This window comes from Arachis hypogaea, chromosome 15 (assembly GCF_003086295.3).
Source record: "Arachis hypogaea cultivar Tifrunner chromosome 15, arahy.Tifrunner.gnm2.J5K5, whole genome shotgun sequence".
Lineage (NCBI taxonomy): Eukaryota > Viridiplantae > Streptophyta > Magnoliopsida > Fabales > Fabaceae > Arachis > Arachis hypogaea.
Genome location: NC_092050.1, coordinates 118,677,799 through 118,687,611, shown reverse-complemented (window position 1 = coordinate 118,687,611; position 9,813 = coordinate 118,677,799). Strand labels below are relative to the sequence as shown.

At 40.3% G+C, this 9,813-nt stretch overlaps 1 non-coding gene across 1 annotated transcript; it reads left to right on the top strand.

The window, feature by feature from the left end:
* Nucleotides 1-8,187: 8,187 nt before the first annotated feature.
* TRNAI-AAU (transfer RNA isoleucine (anticodon AAU)) lies at nt 8,188-8,261 on the top strand. Its single transcript has one exon. It is a non-coding gene; the product is annotated as a tRNA-Ile (tRNA).
* The last annotated feature ends 1,552 nt before the right edge of the window (nt 8,262-9,813 follow it).

Genomic DNA, 9,813 nt, shown 5'->3' with positions numbered 1-9,813 from the left:
TCAGAATGGACCATCCTGGATATATTCTATGATGGTCTGTCTGAATTAGCTAAGATGTCATTGGATACTTTTGCAGGTGGATCCATTCACCTAAAGAAAATGCCTGCAGAAGCTCAAGAACTCATTGACATAGTTGCTAATAACCAGTTCATGTACACTTCTGAAAGGAATCCTGTGAGTAATGGGACGCCTATGAAGAAAGGAGTTCTTGAAATTGATACTCTAAATGCCATACTGGCTCAGAATAAAATATTGACTCAGCAAGTCAATATGATTTCTCAGAGTCTGAATGGAATGCAAGCTGCATCCAATAGTACTCAAGAGGCATCTTCTGAAGAAGAAGCTTATGATCCTGAAAACCCTGCAATAGCAGAGGTAAATTATATGGGTGAACCATATGGAAACACATATAATCCATCATGGAGAAATCACCCAAATCTCTCATGGAAGGATCAACAAAAGCCTCAACAAGGCTTTAATAATGGTGGAAGAAATAGGTTTAACAATAGTAAACCTTTTCCATCATCCACTCAGCAACAGACAGAGAACTCTGAACAAAATACCTCTAATTTAGCAAACTTAGTCTCTGATCTATCTAAGGCCACTGTGAGTTTCATGAATGAAACAAGATCATCCATTAGAAATTTGGAGGCACGAGTGGGCCAGCTGAGTAAAAGGATCACTGAAATCCCTCCTAGTACTCTCCCAAGCAATACAGAAGAGAATCCAAAAGGAGAGTGCAAGGCCATTGAATTAATTACCATGGCTGAACCTGTAAGGGAGGGAGAGGACGTGAATCCCAAGGAGGAAGACCTCCTGGGACGTCCAGTAATCAATAAGGAGTTTTCCTCTGAGGAACCAAAGGAATCTGAGACTCATCTAGAGATCATATAGATTCCATTGAACCTCCTTATGCCATTCATGAGCTCTGATGAGTATTCCTCTTCTGAAGAGAACGAGGATGTTACTGAAGAGTAAGCTGCCAAGTTTCTTGGTGCAATCATGAAGCTGAATGCCAAATTATTTGGTATTGAGACTTGGGAAGATGAACCTCCCTTGTTCACCAATGAACTAAGTGATCTAGATCAACTAAGATTGCCTCAGAAGAAACAGGATCCTGGAAAGTTCGTAATACCTTGTACCATAGGCAACATGATCTTTGAAAAGGCTCTGTGTGACCTTGGTTCAGGGATAAACCTCATGCCCCTCTCTGTAATAGAGAAACTGGGAATCTATGGGGTACAAGCTGCTAAAATCTCATTAGAGATGGCAGACAATTCAAGAAAACAGGCTTATGGACAAGTAGAGGACGTGTTAGTAAAGGTTGAAGGCCTTTACATCCCTGCTGATTTCATAGTCCTAGATACTGGGAAGGATGAGGATGAATTCATCATCCTTGGAAGACCCTTCCTAGCCACAGCAAGAGCTGTAATTGATGTTGACAGAGGTGAACTAGTCCTTCAATTGAATGAGGACTCCGTTGAGTTTAAAACTCAAGGACATCCTTCTGTAAACATGGAGAGGAAGCACAGTAAGCTTCTCTCAAAACAGAGTCAACGAGAGCCCCCACAGTCAAACTCTAAGTTTGGTGTTGGGAGGCCACAACCAAACTCTAAGTTTGGTGTTGGGAAGTCTCAACAATGCTCTGAACATCTGTGAGGCTCCACGAGAGCCCACTGTCAAGCTATTGACATTAAAGAAGCGCTTATTGGGAGGCAACCCAATTTTTATTTATCTAATTTTATTTTTCTTGTTCTTTCATGTTTTATTAGGTTCATGATCATGTGGAGTCACAAAATAAATATAAAAATTGAAAACGGAATCAAAAACAGCAGAAGAAAAATCACACCCTGGAGGAAGACCTTACTGGCGTTTAAACGCCAGTAAGAAGCATCTGGCTGGCGTTCAACGCCAGAACAGAGCATGGTTCTGGCGCTGAACGCCCAAAATGGGCAGCATCTGGGCGATTGAACACCAGAATTTTACCCTGGAGAAGAGTTGGCGCTGAACGCCCAGAACAAGCATGGTTCTGGCGTTCAACGCCAGAAATGGGCAACAAATGGGCGTTCAACGCCCAGAACAAGCACCAATCTGGCGCTGAATGCCCAGAGTTGTGTGCAAGGGCATTTTGCATGCCTAATTTGGTGCAAGGTTGTAAATCCTTGAACACCTCAGGATCTGTGGACCCCACAGGATCACCTCAGGATCTGTAGACCCCACAGGATCCCCACCTACCTCCACTCACTTCTTCTCATCCCTCTTTCACACAATCCCATAAACACTCTTCCCCAAAACTCTTCACCAATCACCTCAATCTCTCTTTCCTATCACCACTTCACCACTCACATCCATCCACTCTTCCCCATCAACCTACCTCATAAACTCCACCTACCTTCAAAATTCAAAATCAATTTTCCACCCAAACCCACCCTATATGGCCGAACCTTACCCACCTCCCTTCCCTATATATAGCCCTCCATTCCCCCTCATTTTCACACAACACAACCCTCTCTTTCCCTTCTTAGCCGAAACACATCTCTCTCTCCCTCTCCTCCATTTCTTCTTCTTCTTCATCTCTTCTTTCTTCTCTTGCTCGAGGGGAGCAATATTTTAAGTTTGGTGTGGTAAAAGCATAAGCTTTTTGTTTTTCCATTACCATTGATGGCACATAAGATCGGAAAATCCTCTAGAAAAGGGAAAGGGAAGACAAAAGCTTCCACCTCCAAGTCATGGGAGATGGAAAGATTCATCTCCAAAGCTCATCAAGACCACTTCTATGATGTTGTGGCCAAGAAAAAGGTGATCCCCGAGGTCCCTTTCAAGCTCAAAAAGAATGAGTATCCGGAGATCTGACATGAAATCCAAAGAAGAGGTTGGGAAGTTCTAACAAACCCCATCCAACAAGTCGGCATCCTAATGGTTCAAGAGTTCTATGCCAATGCATGGATCACTAGGAACCATGATCAAAGTAAGAACCCAAACCCAAAGAATTATATTACAATGGTTCGGGGGAAATACTTAGATTTTAGTCCGGAAAATGTGAGGTTGGCGTTTAACTTGCCTATGATGCAAGAAGATGCACGCCCCTACACTAGAAGGGTCAACTTTAATCAAAGGTTGGACCAAGTCCTCATGGACATATGTGTGGAAGGAGCTCAATGGAAGATTGACTCCAAAGGCAAGCCGGTTCAATTAAGAAGACTGGACCTCAAGCCTGTGGCTAGAGGATGGTTGGAGTTCATCCAACGCTCCATCATCCCCACTAGCAACCAATCTGAAGTTACTGTGGATCGGGCCATCATGATCCATAGCATCATGATTGGAGAAGAAGTAGAAGTTCATGAAGTCATCTCCCTTGAACTCTACAAAATAGCCGAAAAGCCCTCTCCTGGGGCAAGGCTAGCTTTTCCTCATCTTATTTGCCATCTATGTTACTCAGCTGGAGCTTTCATAGAAGGAGATATTCCCATTGAGGAAGAGAAGCCCATCACTAAGAAAAGGATGGAGCAAGCAAGAGAGTTCATTCATGGATCTCAAGAGACGCATGAAGCTCATCACCATGAGATCCCGGAGATGCCTCAAATGCATTTTCCTCCACAAAACTATTGGGAGCAAATCAACACCTCCCTAGGAGAATTAAGTTCCAACATGGGACAACTAAGGGTGGAACATCAAGAGCACTCCATCATCCTTCATGAAATAAGAGAAGATCAAAAAGCAATGAGGGAGGAGCAACAAAGACAAGGAAGAGACATAGAAGAGCTCAAGGACATCATTGGTTCCTCATTACATGATCATTAGTATTTAGTAACTATGTCTTAAAGTTATGAATGTCCTATGAATCCATCACCTCTCTTAAATGAAAAATGTTTTAATTCAAAAGAACAAGAAGTACATGAGTTTCGAATTTATCCTTGAACTTAGTTTAATTATATTGATGTGGTGACAATACTTTTTGTTTTCTGAATGAATGCTTGAACAGTGCATATGTCTTTTGAAGTTGTTGTTTAAGAATGTTAAATATGTTGGCTCTTGAAAGAATGATGACAAGGAGACATGTTATTTGATAATCTAAAAAATCATAAAAATGATTCTTGAAGCAAGAAAAAGTAGCAAAGAACAAAGCTTGCAGAAAAAAAAATAGCGAAAAAAATAGAAAAAAAAAAGAGAAAAAGCAAGCAGAAAAAGTCAAAGCTCTTAAAACCAAAAGGCAAGAGCAAAAAGCCAATAGCCCTTAAAACCAAAAGGCAAGGATAATAAAAAGGATCCCAAGGCTTTGAGCATCAGTGGATAGGAGGGCCTAAAGGAATAAAATCCTGGCCTAAGCGGCTAAACCAAGCTGTCCCTAACCATGTGCTTGTGGCGTGTAGGTGTCAAGTGAAAACTTGAGACTGAGCGGTTAAAGTCAAGGTCCAAAGCAAAAATAGAGTGTGCTTAAGAACCCTGGACACCTCTAATTGGGGACTTTAGCAAAGCTGAGTCACCATCTGAAAAGGTTCACGCAATTATGTGTCTGTGGCATTTATGTATCCGGTGGTAATACTGGAAAACAAAGTGCTTAGGGCCACGGCCAAGACTCATAAAATAGCTGTGTTCAAGAATCATCATATTGAACTAGGAGAATCAATAACACTATCTGAACTCTGAGTTCCTATAGATGCCAATCATTCTGAACTTCAATGGATAAAGTGAGATGCCAAAACTATTCAAGAGGCAAAAAGCTACAAGTCCCGCTCATTTAATTGGAGCTATGTTTCATTGATAGTTTGGAATTTATAGTATATTCTCTTCTTTTTATCCTATTTGATTTTCAGTTGCCTGAGGACAAGCAACAATTTAAGTTTGGTGTTGTGATGAGCAGATAATTTATACGCATTTTGGCATTGTTTTTAGTGTGTTTTTTAGTAGAATCTAGTTAGTTTTAGGGATGTTTTCATTAGTTTTTATGTTAAATTCACATTTCTGGACTTTACTATGAGTTTGTGTGTTTTTTTGTGATTTCAGGTATTTTCTGGCTGAAATTGAGGGACTTGAGCAAAAATCAGATTCAGAGGTTGAAGAAGGACTGCTGATGCTGTTGGATTCTGACCTCCCTGCACTCAAAGTGGATTTTCTGGAGCTACAGAACTCAAAATGGCGCGCTTCCAATTGCGTTGGAAAGTAAAAATCCAGGGCTTTCTAGCAATGAATAATAGTTCATACTTTGGCCAAGTTTAGATGATGTAAAAGGGCATTGAACGCCAGTTCTACGCTGCTGTCTGGAGTTAAACGCCAGAAACAAGTCACAAACCAGAGTTGAACGCCAGAAATACGTTACAACCTGGCGTTCAACTCCAGAAAGAGCCTCTGCACGTGTAACATTCAAGCTCAGCACAAGCACACACCAAGTGGGCCCCGGAAGTAGATTTATGCATCAATTACTTACTTCTGTAAACCCCAGAAACTTGTTTAGTATAAATAGGACTGTTTACTATTGTATTAGACATCCTGGATTGTATTTTTGATCCTGTGATCTCGTTTTGGGGGCTGGCCATTCGGCCATGCCTGGACCTTTCACTTTTGTATTTTCAAACGGTAGAGTTTCTGCACTCCATAGATTAAGGTGTGGAGCTCTGTTGTTCCTCAAAGATTAATGCAAAGTACTACTGTTTTTCTATTCAATTTAACTTATTCCGCTTCTAAGATATTCATTCGCACTTCAACCTGAATGTGATGAACGTGACAATCATCATCATTCCCTATGAACGCGTGCCTGACAACCACTTCCGTTCTACCTTAGATTGAATGAGTATCTCTTGGATCTCTTAATCAGAATCTTCGTGGTATAAGCTAGATTGATGGCGGCATTCATGAGAGCCCGGAAAGTCTAAACCTTGTCTGTGGTATTCCGAGTAGGACTCTGGGATTGAATGACTGTGACGAACTTTAAACTCGCGAGTGCTGGGCGTAGTGACAGACGCAAAAGGAGGGTGAATCCTATTCTAGTATGATCGAGAACCTCAGATGATTAGCCATGCTGTGACAGAGCATTTGGACCATTTTCACAAGAGGATGGGATGCAGCCATTGACAAGGGTGATGCCTCCAGACGATTAGCCATGCAGTGACAGCGCATCGGACCATTTTCCAGAGAGGATTAAAAGTAGCCATTGACAACGGTGATGCCCTTACATAAAGCCAGCCATGGAAAGGAGTAAGACTGATTGGATGAAGACAGCAGGAAAGCAGAGGTTCAGAGGAACGAAAGCATCTCTATACGCTTATCTAAAATTCTCACCAATGAATTACATAAGTGTTTCTATCCCTATTTTCTATCTATTTATTATTTATGTTCGAAAACTCCATAACTATTTTATATCCGCCTGACTGAGATTTACAAGGTGACCATAGCTTGCTTCATACCAACAATCTCCGTGGGATCGACCCTTACTCACGTAAGGTTTATTACTTGGACGACCCAGTGCACTTGCTAGTTAGTTGTATCGGAGTTGTGAATGAAAAACGATTTATTAAGACGTGCGTACAGAGTTTCTGGCGCCGTTTCCTGAGATCACAATTTCGTGCACCATGGGGACTATCTTCGTGGCTGGATCGAGCGGTCTTAGTTTTGAGATCAGCTTCGAGCTTTAGGAGCTTCTCCTCCAGCTCTCAACGCCATCTTGTTTCTCTCCGAAGGTCTCGCTTGGCCTCCCGCTGCCGGTCGGCTTCTTGTTCAAGTTGTTTAAGTCAATGTTGTTGCTCACGGATAGCTTCCAAGATTTCAGTGTTTTGGGGTTGTTTATCTCCTTTATTTTGAGGTGTATCCTTTGGTATGGTATCCGTGTTCTTATGCGGCGTTCTGTCCTCCAATCCAGAGTTGTGATCATTGTCAAGGTTGTCCTCCATGATGATGGGATGACTTCCAGCTTCCCCGGCAACGGTGCCAAAGTTCCGATGGTTACCTGAAACTGAAGGTCGATCTCGGAGGAGATCTGCTGTTGTTGCCGGAGCTGTCGTGTCCGACTTGCTGAGCCTTGAGATGTTACTGATCCTTGATGACCGGAGGGTGGTGGTACCTGCAAGAGACTCCGATGCTTAAGTTAGCATGGGCTTTGAGAAGGTTTTTTGTTTAGAATCAGAGTTTGAGTTAAACCTGGGTGCTCCAGTGTATTTATAGTAGTGTGGCAGACCTCCCTTGAGATAAGTTAGTTATCTTATCCTAGCTTTTGTGGGTGAGTCCCCTTATCTTTGGCCAGTCGCCTTTAGGTGGGCTGTGATCTTCTGCTTTGGGCATACTTGGGCCCTTATAGCAATTTGGCCGAGCTCTTTAGGAAGAGGTCGGTGTCGACCAACCTTTGTAAGAGGTCGGTCATTTTTGTCTTCATCCAACCCGGCTCGCCTAGCTCGACCCAGGGTATGAACAATATTCTTTTTAGTATAAGATTTAGTACACATTACACTTACAACTTCAAATTTTAGATATCTGCTTCATACTAAAAAGCTATCATTATAGTTAAGTTAGTTGCCACAATCTTTTTCAACTGTAATAACAAAATTCTTGTCGAATTTCATTTTCTTCTTAACAACGTCATATTTGTGAACCATAACTATGCTATATTTGTTGTTTTGCTAGCACATTAGGCATCAAAACCATGGGTATAAAGTTCGAACAACATGAAACGTTTTCTTCTATGCATTGTAACTTGATATTCCATGGGTCAAGTCCGCAAAAGCAAATGGGAAGTTCTATGGTATCTTAAGCATTGTTCACCATAATACAAAGCTCTATCACTTTTGAACATAATATGCAAAGCTCTCAAATACAATACGAGGTGCAAAATTTATATCATATTCTTTAGTGGACACCAACTAAACAAAATTCCTTATATGTTCAAATAAATTTTTTTCTAATTTTCCTAATCCACGTACTTTTATTTTCTCACAAGCAAAGACATTGAATATATCGCTCTATTTTAAACAAATTTGTTAATTATTTATATATTGATTCTAGATATTTTTTGCAAATCAAGTAGGGCAAAATACACCTAATACTAGAATACCACCAACCGATATATAATGATATCACTAATGTGCTGTGATACACCCTGATGATTTATAGAAATAGAGTATGAAAACTTTTATTAACACGGATTAACAGGGAAATTAAAACTTTTATAAATGTCGATAAACAAAGCAAAGAAAATATGTTGGCCTATTAGCTTAGTTGGTTAGAGCGTTGTGCTAATAATGCGAAGGTCGCAGGTTCGAGACCTGCATGGGCCATTATAGGAAATATTTTTTTTAAAGCCATAACTTTTCAGAGTATAAAAATAATGGCCTATCCATGTCGACGGGTGTTGATATGTTCCTTTTTATCTTTTATAAGTGTTTGTTCCAAGAAAGAAATTGAATTGCATATAAAACCTTAACAACGATACGATGGAAGTTTTTGAAACATATTTCTACCAAACAATATGTATATGGAGCAAATTATAGCACTTGTTATGGTACTACATAATTGTCTTCCTATGAAAAAGATACTATATAATTGTCTTCCAATGAAAAAAGTTTGCCGGGACATGTAAGGAAAATTGATGGACGCTCTATCCCCAATACCTGAAAGTACATGTATTTGACAAGTTCTTTACCTTAGTAAAAAGAGCAAAACTTCTTGCAAAATTTACTTAGATTAGTGTTTTGAAATTTATACTCTTTATGTTACCAACGTAACAATTACATCCCTTACTTCCTTTATTGCTAACAGGGCCATAAATCAAAATCCAAATGAAAGTTAAGATCTTGCCAATTTTTTTTAAATATCTCGATGCACTCATAGTGAATGATAGATTATAAAACTTTCTAATCTTAATCTCTTTCATAAGTAGATTTCATGTGGAATGATATGGAGCTGTTTGGATTTTACTATGTCATCAAATAATACCCCTTGTTTCCTTCTTGCATTTAGCATGAGGACATGTGGTGCACGAAAATTACTTCACACTATGTAATTCCACACAACTAACCAGCAAGTGCACTGGGTCGTCCAAGTAATACCTTACGTGAGTAAGGGTCGAATCCCACGGAGATTGTTGGCTTGAAGCAATCTATGGTTATCTTGTAACTCTTAGTCAGAAAAATAATTCACTTATCAAATTGAATTACGAAAAATAAGAGAGTATGAAATAAATACTTATTATGCAGTAATGGAGAATATATTGGGGTTTTGGAGATGCTTTGTCTTCTGAATTTCAGCTTTTCTCTTGTATTCCTCTTCCCTCATGCATGCAAAAGTGCAAAGTTCCTTCCATGGCAAGCTCTATGTAAGGTGTCACCGTTGTCAATGGCTACTTCCCATCTCCTCAGTGAAAATGGTCCAAATGCTCTGTCACAGCACGGCTAATCATCTAGAGGTTCTCGATCATACTGGAATAGGATTTACTATCCTTTTGCGTCTGTCACTACACCCACCACTCGCGAGTTTGAAGCCTGTCACAGTCATCTAATCCCAAAATCCTACTCGGAATACCACATACAAGATTTAGACTTTCCGGATTCTCCTGAATGACGCCATCAATTCTAGCTTATACCACGAAGATTCTGATTATGGAATCTAAGAGATACTCATTCAATCTAATATAGAACGGAGGTGGTTGTCATGCACACGTTCATGGGTTGAGGAAGGTGATGAGTGTAATGGATCATCACCTTCTCCATAATTAAGCGCGAATGAATATCTTAGATAGGAACACGCATGTTTGAATGGAAAATAGAAGTACTTGCATTAATTCATCGAGACGCTACAGAGCTCCTCACCCCCAACAATGGGGTTTAGAGA